Source organism: Triticum aestivum, chromosome 2D (assembly GCF_018294505.1).
Source record: "Triticum aestivum cultivar Chinese Spring chromosome 2D, IWGSC CS RefSeq v2.1, whole genome shotgun sequence".
Lineage (NCBI taxonomy): Eukaryota > Viridiplantae > Streptophyta > Magnoliopsida > Poales > Poaceae > Triticum > Triticum aestivum.
Window position 1 is genome coordinate 109,888,149 of NC_057799.1, and position 17,086 is coordinate 109,905,234.

General features: G+C 45.2%; 1 long non-coding RNA gene across 1 annotated transcript; it reads right to left on the minus strand.

Annotated features, from left to right (window-relative positions):
* Nucleotides 1-11,260: 11,260 nt before the first annotated feature.
* On the minus strand, nucleotides 11,261-14,113 carry LOC123048959 (uncharacterized). The gene is made up of 3 exons (XR_006423412.1): nucleotides 13,240-14,113; nucleotides 12,548-13,149; nucleotides 11,261-12,395 (listed from the first exon to the last, which is right to left on the minus strand). It is a non-coding gene; the product is annotated as an uncharacterized lncRNA (long non-coding RNA).
* Between the last annotated feature and the right edge of the window lie 2,973 nt (nucleotides 14,114-17,086).

Consider the following 17,086-nt stretch of genomic DNA (forward strand, 5'->3'; position numbering starts at 1 on the left):
ATCATCGGGGCAAGCTCACCAAAGTCCATGCTTTGTTCTGATACATGGATTCTATCTCGGATTTCATGGCCTCGAGCCATTCATCGGAATATGGGCCCACCATTGCTTCTCCATAGCTCGTAGGTTCATTGTTGTCTAGCAACATGACTTCCAAGACAGGATCACGCATTACTCTGAAGTAGTGCGCATCCTCGTCGTCCTACGAGGTTTGGTAGTGACTTGATCCGAAGTTTCATGATCACTATCATAAGCTTCCACTTCAATTGGTGTAGGTGCCACAGGAACAACTTCCTGTGCCCTGCTACACACTAGTTGAAGCGACGGTTCAATAACCTTATCAAGTCTCCACCATCCTCCCACTCAATTCTTTCGAGAGAAACTTTTCCTCGAGAAAGGACTCGTTTCTAGAAGCAATTACTTTTGCTTCCAGATCTGAAATAGGAGGTATACCCAACTGTTTTTGGGTATTCTATGAAGATGCATTTATCCGCTTTGGGTTCGAGCTTATCACCTGAAACTTTTTCACATAAGCATCGCAGCCCCAAACTTTTAAGAAACGACAACTTAGGTTTCTATAAACAGTGTCGTCTCAACGGAATTGCGTGGTGCCCCTTTTAAAGTGAATGCGGTTGTCTCTAATGCCTAACCCATAAACGATAGTGGTAATTTGATAAGAAACATCATGGTATGCACCATATCCAATAGGGTGCAGTTATGATGTTCGGACACACCATCACACTATGGTGTTCCAGGCGGTATTAATTGTGAAACACTTTCCACAATGTCTCAATTGTGTGCCAAACTCGTATCTCAGATACTCATCTCTATGATCATATCACAGACATTTTATCCTCTTGTCACGACGATCTTCAACTTCACTCTGAAATTGCTTGAACCTTTCAATAATTCAGACTAGTGTTTCATCAAGTAAATACACTCAGTATCTACTCAAATCATCTGTGAAGTAAGAACATAACGATATCCACTGCATGCCTTAGCATTCATTGGACTGCATACATCAAAATGTATTACTTCCAATAAATTGCTCTCTTGTTCCATCTTACTGAAAACGAGGCCTTTCAGTCATCTTGCCCATGTGGTATGATTTGCATGTCTCAAGTGATTCATAATCAAGTGAGTCCAAACGATCCATCTGTATGGAGTTTCTTCATGCATATATACCAATAGACATGGTTCGCATGTCTCAATCTTTTCAAAAATGAATGAGTCCAAAGATCCACCTACATGGAGCTTCTTCATGCGTTCTACACCAATATGACTCAAGTGGCAGTGCCACAAGTATGTGGTACTATCATTACTATCTTATATCTTTTTGGCATGAACATGTGTATCACTACGATCGAGATTCATTTTAGGTGCAAGACCATTGAAGGTATTATTCAAATAAATAGAGTAACCATTATTCTCCTTAAATGAATAACCGTTTTGCGATAAACATAATCCAATCATGTTCAACGCAAACACCAAATCTCGATAGTAGAGGGAGCATGCGATGCTTGATCACATCAACCTTGGAAACACTTCCAACGCACATCGTCATCTCACCTTTAGCTAGTCTCCGTTTATTCCGCAGCTTTTATTTCGAGTTACTAACACTTAGCAACCGAACCAGTATCTAATACCCTGGTGCTGCTAGGAGTACTAGTAAAGTACACATTCATATAACGTATATCCAATATACTTCTGTCGACCTTGCCTGCCTTCTCATCTACCAAGTATCTAGGTTAGTACTGCTTCAGTGACCGTTCCTCTCATTACAGAAGCACTTAGTCTCGGGTTTGGGTTCAACCTTGGGATTCTTCACTAGAGCAGCAAACGACTTGTTGTTTCATGAAGTATCCCTTTTGCCCTTGCCCTTCTTAAACTAGTGGTTTTACTAACCATCAACAATTGATGCTCCTTCTTGATTTCTACTCTCGTGGTGTCAAACATCGCGAATAGCTCAAGGATCATCATAACTATCCTTGATATGTTATAGTTCATCACGAAGCTCTACTAGCTTGGTGGCAGTGACTATGGAGAACTATCACTATCTCATCTGGGAGATTAACTCCCACTTGATTCAAGCGATTGTGGCACTCAGACAATCTGAGCACACGCTCAACGATTGAGCTTTTCTCCCTTAGTTTGCAGGCTTAAGAAACTTGTCAGAGGTCTCATACCTCTTGACGTGGGCACTAGTCTGAAATCCCAATTTCAGTCTTCGGAACATCTCACATGTTCTGCGACGTTTCAGAAACGTCTTTGGTGCCACAATTTTAAACCGCACCGAACTATCACGTAGTTATCAAAACGTGTATGCCAGATGTTTTGTAACATCTACAGACGACGCTGAGGTTCAGCACACCGAGCGGTGCATTAAGGACATAAGCCTTCTGTGCAGCAATGAGGACAATCCTCAGTTTACGGACCCAGTCCGCATAATTGCTACTACCAACTTTCAACTAAATTTTCTCTAGGAACATATCTTAACCAGTAGAACTAAAGCGCAAGCTATGACATAAATTTGCAAATACCTATTTGACTATGTTCATGATAATGAAGTTCATCTGATTATGAACTCCCACTCAGATAGACATCCCTCTAGTCATCTAAGTGAAACATGATCCGAGTTCAACTAGGCCGTGTCCGATCATCACGTGAGACAGACTAGTCAAGATCGGTGAACATCTCCATGTTGATCGTATCTTCTATACGACTCATGCTCGACCTTTCGGTCCTCCGTGTTCCGAGGCCATGTCTGTACATGCTAGGCTCGTCAAGTCAACCTAAGTGTATTGCGTGTGTTCCGAGGCCATGTCTGTACATGCTAGGCTCGTCAACACCCGTTGTATTCGAACGTAAGAATCTATCACACCCGATCATCACGTGGTGCTTCGAAACGACAAACCTTCGCAACGGTGCACAGTTAGGGTGAACACTTTCTTGAAATTATTATAAGGGATCATCCTACTTGCTACCGTCGTTCTAAGCAAATAAGATGCAAAAACATGATAAACATCACATGCAATCAAATAGTGACATGATATGGCCAATATCATTATGCTCCTTTGATCTCCATCTTCGGGGCACCATGATCATCTTTGTCACGGGCATGACACCATGATCTCCATCATCATGATCTCCATCATTGTGTCTTCATGAAGTCGTCACGCCAACGATTACTTCTACTTCTATGGCTAACGCGTTTAGCAACAAAGTAAAGTAATTTACATGGCGTTATTCAATGACACGCAGGTCATACAAAATAATAAAGACAACTCCTATGGCTCCTGCCGGTTGTCATACTCATCGACATGCAAGTCGTGATTCCTATTACAAGAATATGATCAATCTCATACATCACATATATCATTCATCACATCTTCTGGCCATATCACATCACATAGCACTTGCTGCAAAAACAAGTTAGACGTCCTCTAATTGTTGTTGCAAGTTTTTACGTGGTTTGTAGGTTTCTAGCAAGAACGTATCTTACCTACGTATGACCACAACGTGATTTGCCAATTTCTATTTACCCTTCATAAGGACCCTTTTCATCGAATCCGTTCCGACTAAAGTAGGAGAGACAGACACCCGCTAGCCACCTTATGCAACTTGTGCATGTCAGTCGGTGGAACCTGTCTCACGTAAGAGTACGTGTAAGGTCGGTCCGGGCCGCTTCATCCTACAATGCCGCCGAAACAAGAAAAGACTAGTAGCGGCAAGAAGAATTGGCAAACTCAACGCCCACAACTTCTTTGTGTTCTACTCGTGCATAGTAACTACGCATAGACCTGGCTCATGATGCCACTGTTGGGAATCGTAGCATAATTTAAAATTTTCCTACGCTCACCAAGATGCATCTATGGAGTCTACTAGCAACGAGGGGAAAGGAGTGGATCTACATACCCTTGTAGATCGCGAGCGGAAGCGTTCCAATGAACGTGGATGACGGAGTCGTACTCGCCGTGATCCAAATCACCGATGACCGAGTGCCGAACGTACGGCACCTCCGCGTTCAACACACGTACGGTGCAGCGACGTCTCCTCCTTCTTGATCCAGCAAGGGGGGAGGAGAGGTTGATGGAGATCCAACAGCACGACGGCGTGGTGATGGATGTAGCGGGTCTCCGGCAGGGCTTCGCCGAGCTTCTGCGAGAGAGAGAGAGGTGTTGCAGGGGAGGAGGGAGGCGCCCAAGGCTTAGATATTGCTGCCCTCCCTTCCCCCCACTATATATAGGGCCAAGGGAGAGGGGGGGTGCAGCCTTGCCCCTTCCTCCAAGGAAGGGTGCGGCCAGGGGGGAGTCCTTCCCCCCCAAGGCACCTCGGAGGTGCCTTCCCCCTTTAGGACTCTCCCTTTTTTTTCTTATCTCTTGCGCATGGGCCTCTTGGGGCTGGTTCCCTTGGCCCATATAGGCCAAGGCGCACCCCTTACAGCCCATGTGGCCCCCCGGGGCTGGTGGACCCCCTTGGTGGACCCCCGGACCCCTTTCGGCACTCCCGGTACAATACCGATAAAGCGCGAAACTTTTCCGGCGACCAAAATAAGACTTCCCATATATAAATCTTTACCTCCGGACCATTCCGGAACCTCTCGTGACGTCCGGGATCTCATTCAGGACTCCGAACAACTTTCGGGTTTCCGCATACATATATCTCTACAACCCTAGCGTCACCGGACCTTAAGTGTGTAGACCCTACGGGTTCGGGAGACATGCAGACATGACCGAGACGCCTCTCCGGTCAATAACCAACAGCGGGATCTGGATACCCATGTTGGCTCCCACATGTTCCACGATGATATCATCGGATGAACCACGGTGTCGAGGATTCAATCAATCCGTATGCAATTCCCTTTGTCAATCGGTATGTTACTTGCCCGAGATTCGATCGTCGGTATCCCAATACCTTGTTCAATCTCGTTACCGGCAAGTCTCTTTACTCGTACCGCAATGCATGATCCCGTGACTAACGCCTTAGTCACATTGAGCTCATTATGATGATGCATTACCGAGTGGGCCCAGAGATACCTCTTCGTCGCACGGAGTGACAAATCCCAGTCTCGATCCGTGCCAACCCAACAGACACTTTCGGAGATACCCGTAATGCACCTTTATAGTCACCCAGTTACGTTGTGACGTTTGGCACACCCAAAGCACTCCTACGGTATCCGGGAGTTGCACGATCTCATGGTCTAAGGAAAAGATACTTGACATTGGAAAAGCTCTAGCAAACGAAACTACACGATCTTTTATGCTATGCTTAAGTTGGGTCTTGTCCATCACATCATTCTCCTAATGATGTGATCCCGTTATCAATGACATCCAATGTCCATAGTCAGGAAACCATGACTATCTGTTGATCAACGAGCTAGTCAACTAGAGGCTTACTAGGGACAGGCTGTGGTCTATGTATTCACACATGTATTACGATTTCCGGACAATACAATTATAGCATGAATAATAGACAATTACCATGAACAAAGAAATATAATAATAACCATTTATTATTGCCTCTAGGGCATATTTCCAACAATTTTCGGTGTGGAGGGAGCCGGCCCCACCGGAGGTGGTACGTCGCCGTGTCAGGGAGGAGGATGAGCACGTCCATCGCTACATGGCTGCTATGGACGTCAGGTTCTCAAATACCTGGCAGGTTCTTTGGGGAGATGACCCGAGCTATGATCCTGTGATGGTTCCTTCTGTTTGGGTGTCCACCGCCCGCGCCTCAAGAACCGCGAGTGGCCTAGATTATCCTGTAGTATTCGATCTTTATTAGCTAGCTAGCTAGTGATGTATTCGATATATAATATTTGAGATGATGTATTCGAGATTATATATATATATTATTTGATAATATTAGAGACGATGTATTCGAGATTATATTCGATGATGCATATTATGTACTATGATTCAGTTTTTCCTTATTGATTGCATGCATGCATTGTAATTTGAATACTAAATTGTTTTATATTTCTTCTGGATTAGTTAAATAAAAGCTATGGCGGACAATACCGGCAGAGAAGGAGAAGAGGCCCTGTTCGAGATCATACGCTCCCCTCGCGGGCCAGATGATCAGAATGAAGAAGATGACGGCTCCCAATATCTGAACAATACCGGGGAGGGTGATATGATATTCGATCACGACGACCGAATTGATGAAGTCATGAACTATGATTATGATGACGAAGAAAATGTTGTTCTTGAAATAACAGAGACCGACAAGGTATATTTATATAAGCAGGCATCTGATGATCATCACATGTTTTAAATGATTTGAAGATATATTAACGAATAGATCTTTGTTCTTTCAACCCTCCGGATCAAGCAAATCTTCTACAGGCAGCATGACAGTGCGAGGCCCGGCCAAAAAGTTGAAGGAGGGCGTAATGTACAACATCGATGCCATCAAAACTTATGGCGAACCAATCGCGACTAAGAACATTGTGAACAAGTTCGTTCGTCAGTGCGGAGTTCTTGTGAAGGACCAACTCCCGATCTCCCTTCAAGAATGGAAAGAGCCAGCAAAGAAGCGTCCAGATCTTACTTTTCTCGACGACAGAGCAAAATCTCTGCTTTGGGAATCTCTCATGGAACATTTCACCCTACCAGATCATTTCACAGATGCAGATGTGCAGAAAGTCAAGGACGCTGCTCTTAGGAAGATGGCAATTGCATTCAACAACCACAAAAAAATATATGGACCAACTACGTCACAGGAGGAAGGAAGACTCCAGAATTCAAGGGAACACTGGAGAAGCAAAGAGATCACTGGCCCACTTTTATGAAATTCAAGGAATCCGAATTATCTAAGGAACGGTCGAGAAAAAACAAGGCCAATGCCGCAAAAAAGGAGCAGTTCCATAGGCTGGGGCCAGGTCGCTACGCGGTGGCAATGCCTAAGTGGGATAAGTCTGAGCAAGAGATGCTGGCTGCAAAGGTCACTCCAGTTACATTGAGCTGGCCCCCCAGGTGCAGGACTTGGTTCTATGCGCATGGGGGGCGTTGAACCCGAAGACAGGCCAGGTTTCGAAGAAGGCATGTCTTAAAGGAGCCGAAGATAAGTTACTTGATGCAATAGAAGAAGCTAGAACGGGGGTGTTCACGCCCAACAGAGGGAACGACGAGCTTACGCGCGCCCTGGGAAATCCTGAACACCCGGGAAGAACACGAGGCAAGGGCGTTGTTCTGTGGTATGAGGGGTTTTCGGACTGGAACGCGGACTACAGAAGCCGTGCGAGAAGGAAGATGGAGGAGGAGAAGAAGACGAAGCTGGAGGAGGAGCAGAGGAAGAAGCAAGCAGAACGCCTTCAAGGCCTAGAATCAGCGCACGCGGAGTTGGCACTCAAATTCCAGCGGCAACAGCAGCAAATCGACTCACTTAGCCAGGAAAGGGGGTCTCGGCGGCAGCAGCTAGCGGATGATCCAGCATTGGATAGCACCGTCCCATCCATGCCTAGAAGCAGCGTGGGTTCTGCCCCGGGCGATGCACTACTGGATAGATACTCTGTGGATAACATCATGGAGAACACTAATTGTGAGCTACACTTCAAAATGAAGAACATATCCATGAAGGTGGCGGATGCCGTTGCTTATACAAATCCCCCCGAAGCAACCTTCCATTGCAACCCGATTCCAGATGGCTATGCTCGTGTCGTGGTTGATGAGGTGGTGGACCAATATTCGAGGCTAGAGCTTGACATTCCTGGAGGTGACGAGGAGCACACACTGGGAGAGGCCATGCATCGTATCATCCTATGGAGAAAGGATTGCATCATCTTTCGAAGGTCACCGACACCGCGTCAGCCGACTCCTCCTCAAAGTCCGCCACCGCGTCAGCAGACTCCCGCTCCTCCAAGTCATCAGCCACCGCCTCAGCAGAGTCATGCTCCTTCAAGTCCGCCAACGCGTCAGGCCACTCCTCCTCCTCCAAGTCCGGCACCGCGTCAGACCACTCCTCCTGCTCCAAGTCCGGCACCACGTCAGCCCACTCCTCCTCCTCCAAGTCAGCCACGGCAGCCGTCTCCACCACCTCATCAACAGCGGAAGAGAGCCCCCGCAGCTATGGTGCATAGTGGTACAAGTCGAGTTACATGAGGTACGGGTGGAGGCAAGCGATTTCAATATGGTCCAAGCCTCGCGCCTCTTCCGATGAGGCCTTACGACATGACCGACGAGCAAAATGAAGCCATAGGAAGGCCCAAGTGGACGCCCATTTTGGACCGAAACCGCCACCGCCGCCAAAGGAGAAAGTGCCTGAGGATAAGGTTGACCACTGTATTCGTATGGCTAAACCACCAGCTCCCAAGCCTGTTGACTCAGACTATGAGCGCCAAATCAGGAAGGCACATCGAGCACAACAAAAGAAGGAGTCGAGCTCGAGCCAAGCAGCTGCCAAAAAAAGCGGGAAAACCGTTCCCCAGCTGGGAGAACAGGCGGTGCAATCGATCCCCCCGCTCATTGTACCAACACATGCGAGTACCGGCGCCGATCAGCTGGTAATAACCGACGAGCATAGAAGGCAGACTGAAGAGCTCGGTATCACTGTTGGACAACTCCTAGAGATCGAGCCCATGTCTTCGCTTAGAGAGGAGGACATAAAACGAAAATATGTCTACGGCGAACCTTTGGTCAAGCCTAAGGAGGTCAAGAACCTCCCAACGAGAATGTATGAATTACATGAATGGTACATGAAAATTACCAAGAGTTCCAATCGAGAGTCCCTCATGGTGAAAGTCAATGCAGACCATTACTTCCATGCGCTAGCTCTGTCCGTTGAGTATACAGAACTGTTTCAGTTATTCAATCAAGAAGCACTCGACAAATCTCTCGTCAGTTGCTATTGTTTGTAAGTCATTTCTTTCTGTAATTTAAGTCTCAAGCTAGCTGTCGTGCTCATTGATCGATCATTACCTCTAATTATCCTCACTATATTCTTTTCTGTGGTATTATGCAGGATGAAGATGTATGAAATGAAAAAAGTTGGACGCTATGGCATTGGGTTCATTGACCCAAATACCATTAATGAAGAGACATGGACATTGAAATGGTATCGAGTAGATGTAGAGAAAAACATGCTAGAGTTCTTGAAGCGCCTCAATACCAATGAAGATATACTACTTCCTTACAACTTTCGGTGAGTCACACTGTCCTGTACTACAAATTCTGTTTTTGCTTACTAGCTAGCTAGATGTTAATAATTAAGTGTATAGGGTTTAGGGTAGTTGATGAGTGTTATGCACATGCCTGCTTAATTAAGACATGCAAACGTGTGCGCATGCAGTTATCACTGGATCTTGTTAGTCATTAAAGTTGAAGAAGGAACAGTTGAAGTACTGGACTCACTACTTAAAAAACAAAGTGACTACTCAATCTTGAAGGGGATAGTCGACAGGTAATTTCAATCATTATTAACTATATGTCGGCCTCTTTAGTTTGTCATTTCCTGATATCAACTATTTAATAACTCCTTTATTCATTTTCTTTGCCGGCGGGCAGGGCTTGGAAAAAGTTCATCAACGTGACTCCAGGCCAATGGAAAAAAAGTTGTATTGGTTTCGACCCAAGGTAAGTAATTAAGTAGTACTAGCTAGCTACCATCTCTTTAATTTTTGTTTCAATACCATTAATTATCATGCTTGATTAATTATTATCTGATTAAATTCTATTCTGGTAAAGGCCCTGAAGCAGGCGCCGGGGACTGAAGTGTGTGCATACTACGCTTGCGAGAATATTCTCATGATGGCGTCCGAAAGGAGCAAATCTGATAGACAACTATGAGTACGTTTGCCCGAAAACTATTCACAATTTTTACATCATTATCGATATCTAATCACACAACTAATACATGCATATTGATCTCCTTCTGAAAAGTTCAATGAGATGCGGGATAAGCTCCTACCAACGGAGCGCATACGAGCACTTCAAGAGGAAATAACGGGATTTTTGCTCGACCAGGTCATAGATCCCAAAGGAGAATACCATTACCTGCTACCACCCCCATAAACCACTCCCAATTGTCATCGTGCTCCGAAGGCACCAAGGCAAATGCCACTGGCTCTGATGGCAACATGTAGGAGAAATTGTATATACCTAATTGTATATATACTAGTACAATGCCCGTGCGTTGCCACGGGCTCTTGAAATAGTTTGCAAGAGTTATATAAAGATAATGCATGTTAAATTTCACACGTACGGACAATATAACACAGACACAATTATTTAATAATTAAAGTACATTTTTGCAATGTAAATTGCCAAAAAGAAAAATTAACGGCATGTCCATGTAACAAACTTAATGGAGTTCCAACTAAACATCTATTATAAAATTATTAATATCTAGGTTATACGCTTAAGAAATTCTTTCACAATATACGGAAAGTTGTCTTTAGCTTCATTCCCACGATGTTTTAGCAAGTATAATAAAAACTGCTTTCTCAACTCATATCCATCCTGCACAAACAATATATGTAGTTAGTATGAAAATAAGTAACGGACAATACTCACCGCGCAAACCGGCTTGACCCGTTCCACCAGAGCATAAAATGAATCATCGCTAATCATAATTCCCATTAACATCAACCAGTATTCTTGGTGTTTATTACTGTTAGTCAACTGGCATTTCAAGTTTCATTACTGCCTGAAATGAAGGTTATCACTCTAAAATAGCATGGTCATATTAGTGACCGTGCAAACTTCAAGATTTAAAACCGATAAGCAGCCCTTCAAATTGGAAAGGGTGCACGTGCAGCGCACGTAAGTTTAGGAATTTCTTCATCATTTTGATTATCTAAATCAATTTTTTTCATAATAGTTGTCACAATAACATGTTATGTTTAACAAGAATTGGTCTAAACTGAAATTTTATAACAATCCAAAGTCCAATTTCGGCAAACAGCCTCCTCGCTAGCAAGATGTGTCAGCACCATCCAATCGCCATCTCGCAACTGTCATCCTGGTGGTTTGGATTTCTGAATATGTTTGTCTCTTTCCTGCCGCACGCAACACTTTATCTCCATGTCACGCCGAATCTTCTTTTTGGGCTATCATCAGGGGATTTTGTCTACCTAAATATAATTACACACCATGAAGACAAGCTCGAATTGCTGGTGGCTTGGATCGTCTCAACAACACCCAACCAAGAACCAACCGACCAGGCTCGATCCTCTGCAAGGAGGGCATACCAAATCATCTCCTTTTTTATCAACACAGATAGAATGTTCAAAACAATGCCATCGTAATCAACATGGGCAAAACATAGCAAAAAATAAGGACATGCTATTGTTCTACGCGAGACAATAAGCAACTTCAGCATCCAGTGTCCCATCATCTACCATGAAGATTGGGAACTCCGTCGTTCCAAGATATGCTTCAATATTTCAATATTTCAAGATTGGGAACTCATTGCATATAACCTTTTTCTTGCTTGTTAGCATAAACCCAGACATTGTCACCCCACAACAGAAAACATTAAGGTTTCAAAACAAAAGAAAACATTTGAACAAAAGAAAGTTAACGTATAGCAGATCTCAACCCATCTTACATCGCAAACTGTTAACCCCAATATTTCATGATCTGAATGGGGGAATTAAGGTTGGATTTTGTCTCTGACGAATCAGATTTCTGGACATTGTCAACATCAAGATTCCATCGCATGGTTTCATAACAATCAACCTGTACATGGATCTCTGATTAAATTCTAGCCACTACCATGAAGCTCCCGGTCAGCAAGAGTTGTATTTTTTCTGTTTAAGCGGGCACCTAGTTTTTCTAATACATGGATGTAATTCTCCCCATGTGGCTCAAAAGAAGCATGATGCCCCTGGGTTCCTGAACCTTGACCCAACGCCACCCATTTATTTGTGACAATTTATGCCCAAATTTATCTCAAACAAAAGGTATGCCCAGATCTGTAACACAAGCAGCTGAACAATTAAAAAATATAAATATCCTAGCCTTCTTTTTCATACGACTCATGAGATTCTACAGCAACAAAAATGATTTTACATTGTTTTTCACACACGCATGAACCAGAGCTGCTAGGCAGCAATATTCCACCATTTGACAATAACTATAACGATAAAGAATGACTACCAGACCATATCCTTTACTACATAATGGAATACTAATGTGCAAACAAATGCCACCATTGCTCCTGAAGTATTCATATCATCGAGTAAGAATGGTTGCATGTTTATCACCTTTTCCAATCCAATGAAACTGATGTTATAACGCATTACACATGCTATGAAAGAAATTGATGAGAACAATATTACATTTGCTCTTACTGCAAATCAACACCAACAAATCTATAATAGGTTCATGCATAAAGCAAGTGAATTTGAAAAAGAAACCAGAACCTTATTAAGTGATCCTAATTCCATGCGAAGTTGCCTAGGAAAAATAGAAGTGGAGGATCAAGGTGGATTCCAAATAATAGTAATATAATACTCCTTCAAGGTAAAAAAATGAAATCTAGTGGGTACAAGCATTTTGAATAATAAACAAAATTAAGATCTAACTATATACGTGCATCATCTACTAACCCTTCAAAATGATGATTTTCATTTGGACCAAGTACATCTCAAGCTGCAAGCACAATAAAATCACCATGGGCTTGGAGCCCACCATCTCTCCACGTTCCTGCATGTGAAGAATTAACCAGTGCCCCAAGTCAGAACTACTGCTAACCTTATTCATGTAGACCTTACTAAAAATTCAGAAAATATGCAGAGTATCCATTTTTGTTAACCTAGCTATCTGCAGTCCAAGACAGAGCGTGACCATAATCCACACTACAACACATGAATATAGCTACCTTATGGGGCATATATGCCTAATCCTCATATCTTCTTGTTTGGAAAAGAGTTGACCATTTGCACATAGTATAGAATGGCGAAGATTGAACATGCTCTCGTACAATTGGGGAATGGTGTGGAGCTCCATAAGCGACGGCGGCGATGCCGGCTACAGTTGTTCTGACAGGAACTAATTTGCTTACTCTTCGTTTTCAGTTAACCACATAGTACTACACTGCCATATACAAAATCAGGAGAGGAAGGTACCTTCTGTACGCCCACTGCACGGGAGAGTTTTGTGGCGGACTGTATACCTGGACACGATAATCTTGTTTCGAAGGAGCGCCCAACTGCGGCATGGAGGTCAGAGAGGGGTGAGAGCCGGACCGGCGTGATTCACACAGTGCAAACCTGATAAACAAAACGCAAAAGTCCAGCACCTGGTTTACTGCAAGGAGCTCGCTGGTGTCCAGATTCAACCCGAGGTAGACTTGCCCATTATCTCGCCCTTCCGCCATCGGATCGGCGGGATGTCCCCTGCTCAGCCGCTCCCGTCGACAGGTACGGCCGTCCGCGACTGCAGGCGTTGTGGCGGCGAGGGACTCTTGGAGATGCGATCGAGCAGCCTACCCCTTGACTTGCAGAGGCAGGAGCTGATACGGACGCCGATCCCACTGAGGGGCCCGGTGGAGTGCTGGTGCGGACTTGATGATTCGACACATGAAGTCGAATAGATCATGGAACCCGGCACCGCCGCCGGCATCAGCGGGGTCCCGTCGCATGGGTCGTGGTCTAGGCTCGGGGGTCGTGTCGACGGCGGCATGGAGGTAAGAGAGGTGAGAGCCTGCTGGCCGTGCCCTTCCTCCCCTCCCTTCCTTCTGTTCTCCCTGGAACCGCAGCAGGCCATGGAGGAGCTCAGCCGCCGCCGTCGTCCCTCCGACTCTCGCCGGAGCCGTCCGTCGTCGACCCGATCCTGCTGCCATCCGCCAGATCCACAGCAGCCCCGCCGGAGCCCACAACTTGGCCATCACCGTTCCCTCGAGATGCCGCCGCCTCCCCGTGTTGACCGCGTCGCTCACCTGCATTCAGGGATCTTTCGATATCGGATTGTGTTTTCCTTTCCTTGGATTAGGAAACGATGTACCGGGGTCGACGCGGGGCGCGCGGAACGTTTGGTACGGCAGAGTTTTCGTCCGCCCAGGTAAATTGCTAAGCGCGTTTTTGGCTCTGGATTAGATTAAATTAAGTGATTCTGATCGTGTGGTTATAATTGAGCTATGTTGTTATGTGTACGTTAGGCTGGGTACACTTAGCGATGTACATGTTTTCTTGTTTAATAAGTAGTAGAGATGGTTTACCTATGAATTTCTTTAAATCCATTATTTGTTTCCTCAAAATCTATTATTTATTTCCTAAAGCAAATTGCATTAATGAGAGAAATTCACTGATTTGGTTAAGGTAGGAAAGAATCTATTATTTGTTTCCTAAAGCAAATTGCATTAATGGAAGAGATCCGTTGATTTGGCTAAGGTAGGAAAGAATCTATCATTTGTTTCCTAAAGCAAATTGCATTTATGAAAGAGATTCGTTGATTTGGCTAAGCTAGGAAAGTTAGATCCGTGATCTTTTGTCATTACGAAAGTGTTGAAAATAAACCGTATTAAATCCATTATTTGTTTCCTGAAAATCTATTATTTATTTCCTAAAGCAAATTGCATTAATGAGAGAAATTCATTGATTTGGTTAAGGTAGGAAAGAATCTATTATTTGTTTCCTAAAGCAAATTGCATTAATGGAAGAGATCCGTTGATTTGGTTAAGGTAGGAAAGAATATATTATTTGTTTCCTAAAGCAAATTGCATTAATGGAAGAGATCCGTTGATTTGGCTAAGGTAGGAAAGAATCTATCATTTGTTTCCTAAAGCAAATTGCATTTATGAAAGAGATTCGTTGATTTGGCAAAGCTAGGAAAGTTAGATCCGTGATCTTTTGTCATTAGGAAAGTGTTGAAAATAAACCGTATTAAACCCATTATTTGTTTCCTGAAAATCTATTATTTATTTCCTAAAGCAAATTGCATTAATGAGAGAAATTCACTGATTTGGTTAAGGTAGGAAAGAATCTATTATTTGTTTCCTAAAGCAAATTGCATTAATGGAAGAGATCCGTTGATTTGGCTAAGGTAGGAAAGAATCTATTATTTGTTTCCTAAAGCAAATTGCATTTATGAAAGAGATTCGTTGATTTGGCTAAGCTAGGAAAGTTAGATCCGTGATCTTTTGTCATTAGGAAAGTGTTGAAAATAAACCGTACCGGACTACCAACTCCTCCATTAGGTTTTTTTTCGCTGGTTAATCTTGGTAGGTCTTTTTTCGTTGGTTAACCTTCGTAGGTCTATTTTTTGGTACGTGGATGGGTGCGGGTTGGGGCCTCAGGAGGAGGTTTTTTCGGTTTCTGGTGGATAAGTCAGAGGTGGGAGGAGGTACCAAAAAAAAACCATGAAAGGTGGGACTAAAAAAAACCTGGAAGCGAGACTACCAACTGCTCCATTAGGAGTAGAGATACATGTGTATGTGTGAATGGTGGTTGTGAGACATTCGATGATATATATATATATATATGATCGGTTCTACGAGAAATTCTATTTATATATATGCATAACGTGTACAATATGTAGTATCGTAAAATACCAGCAAACAAAAAAGAATTAAATGGAAAACACAAAATTAAAGGAAAAAGAAATCATGAACCCCAAACCCCCCAAACCTTTTAGTACCGGTTGGTGTTACCGACCGGTACTAAAGGGCTCCCCGCCCCCGGCACTGGCTCGTGCCACGTGGTGGCCCTTTAGCGGCGGTTCGTGCAGAACTGGTACTAAAGGGGGGACCTTTAGTCCCCACCCTTTAGTGCCGGTTACAGAACCGGCACTAAAGGGCCTTACGAACCAGTGCTATAGCCCGGTTCTGCACTAGTGCGCCCAACTTTTCCAGATAAGCTTCCAGGAGTAGCAATACATTGATCCATGGAATTGGGCCAGGTAGCAGGATTATGCGGAGTAGGTGCCACTCGCTGTCCATTTCCAAATCAACTGGTCCGGGGGAGCAGAGAGCATGGTGTGCTGCATGACCTGCCAAAGCTGCAGGTACTGACCAATCTCATGCATGCCAAGGTTGCCATGAATGTCGCGTGCTCAGGAGTTGCCATTCAGCTCGTCCGCCACAGTTCTCGCCATAGGCCGTCCCTTGGGGATGCAGTCGTAGAGATTGGGCAGGAGCTCGCGGACGAATTGGCTGTTGATCCACCGGTTTTCCCAGAGCGGGGCGGTCATCCCATTCCCGATGACCATGGACGTGGATGCCCAGAACAGCACACACTCCATGGACGAGAACTGGAGGTCGAGCCCTTGCCATGCTCACTCGGGATCCGTTCTGGAAACCACAACCAACGCAACCACAATGCGAGGCCGGCGTGTTTGAGGTCGCGGACGCCTAGGCCCCCGAGCTCGATGGGGCGACAGACGCGGTTCCAGTTCACGTGGCAGTGCCCTCCGTTGGCAGCGGCGTGCCTGGCCCAGAGGAATCCGCGCTGAATCTTCTCGAGTTGCTTGATGTTCTTCTTGGGGGGTGCAAACGCGAGCAGCTGGTCCACCGGGATGGCGCACATGACTGATTTTACCAGAGCCAGGCGACCGGTTTTGGTCATCAGGCAGGCCTTCCAAGTTGGGAGGCGTGTGGCGACCGAGTCGACCATGGGCTACAGCTGGGCGGCTAATGGGCGACGCGTGGACAAGGGGATGCCGATGTAGGTGATAGGGAGTGTCACCACCAGGCAACCGAGGTGCGTGATATTCTCCGTGGCCGCCTGATCGCCGTGTAGGATAGTAGAAGAGCTCTTGGCTAAGTTCACCTGGAGGTCAGAGGCCCTGCCGAACAAGGCGAGGATCTCCTTGACCACAACGATGTCGCTAGCTATGACATGGTAGAAGACCATGACGTCGCCGGCGTAGAGCGAGATCGCCAGGATGTGCCGTCGGGGGGTGCAACGACTGCAGAATGGCCAAGCTGTGGGCGCGTCTTGGGAGCCGTCCAAGCGTGTCGACGACGAGCACGAAGAGCTGCGAGGCATAGAGTCTCCCTGACGGAGCCCTTGTCAGTGCCAGATGGGTGGTCCGGGCTCGCTGTTCATGAGAACACGCGTGCTGGACGATGACAGGAGAATGGCTGTCCATTCCAGGAAGCGATTCTCATAACCATATTGGCGCAAAACCTCGAAGAGGACTGGCCATGA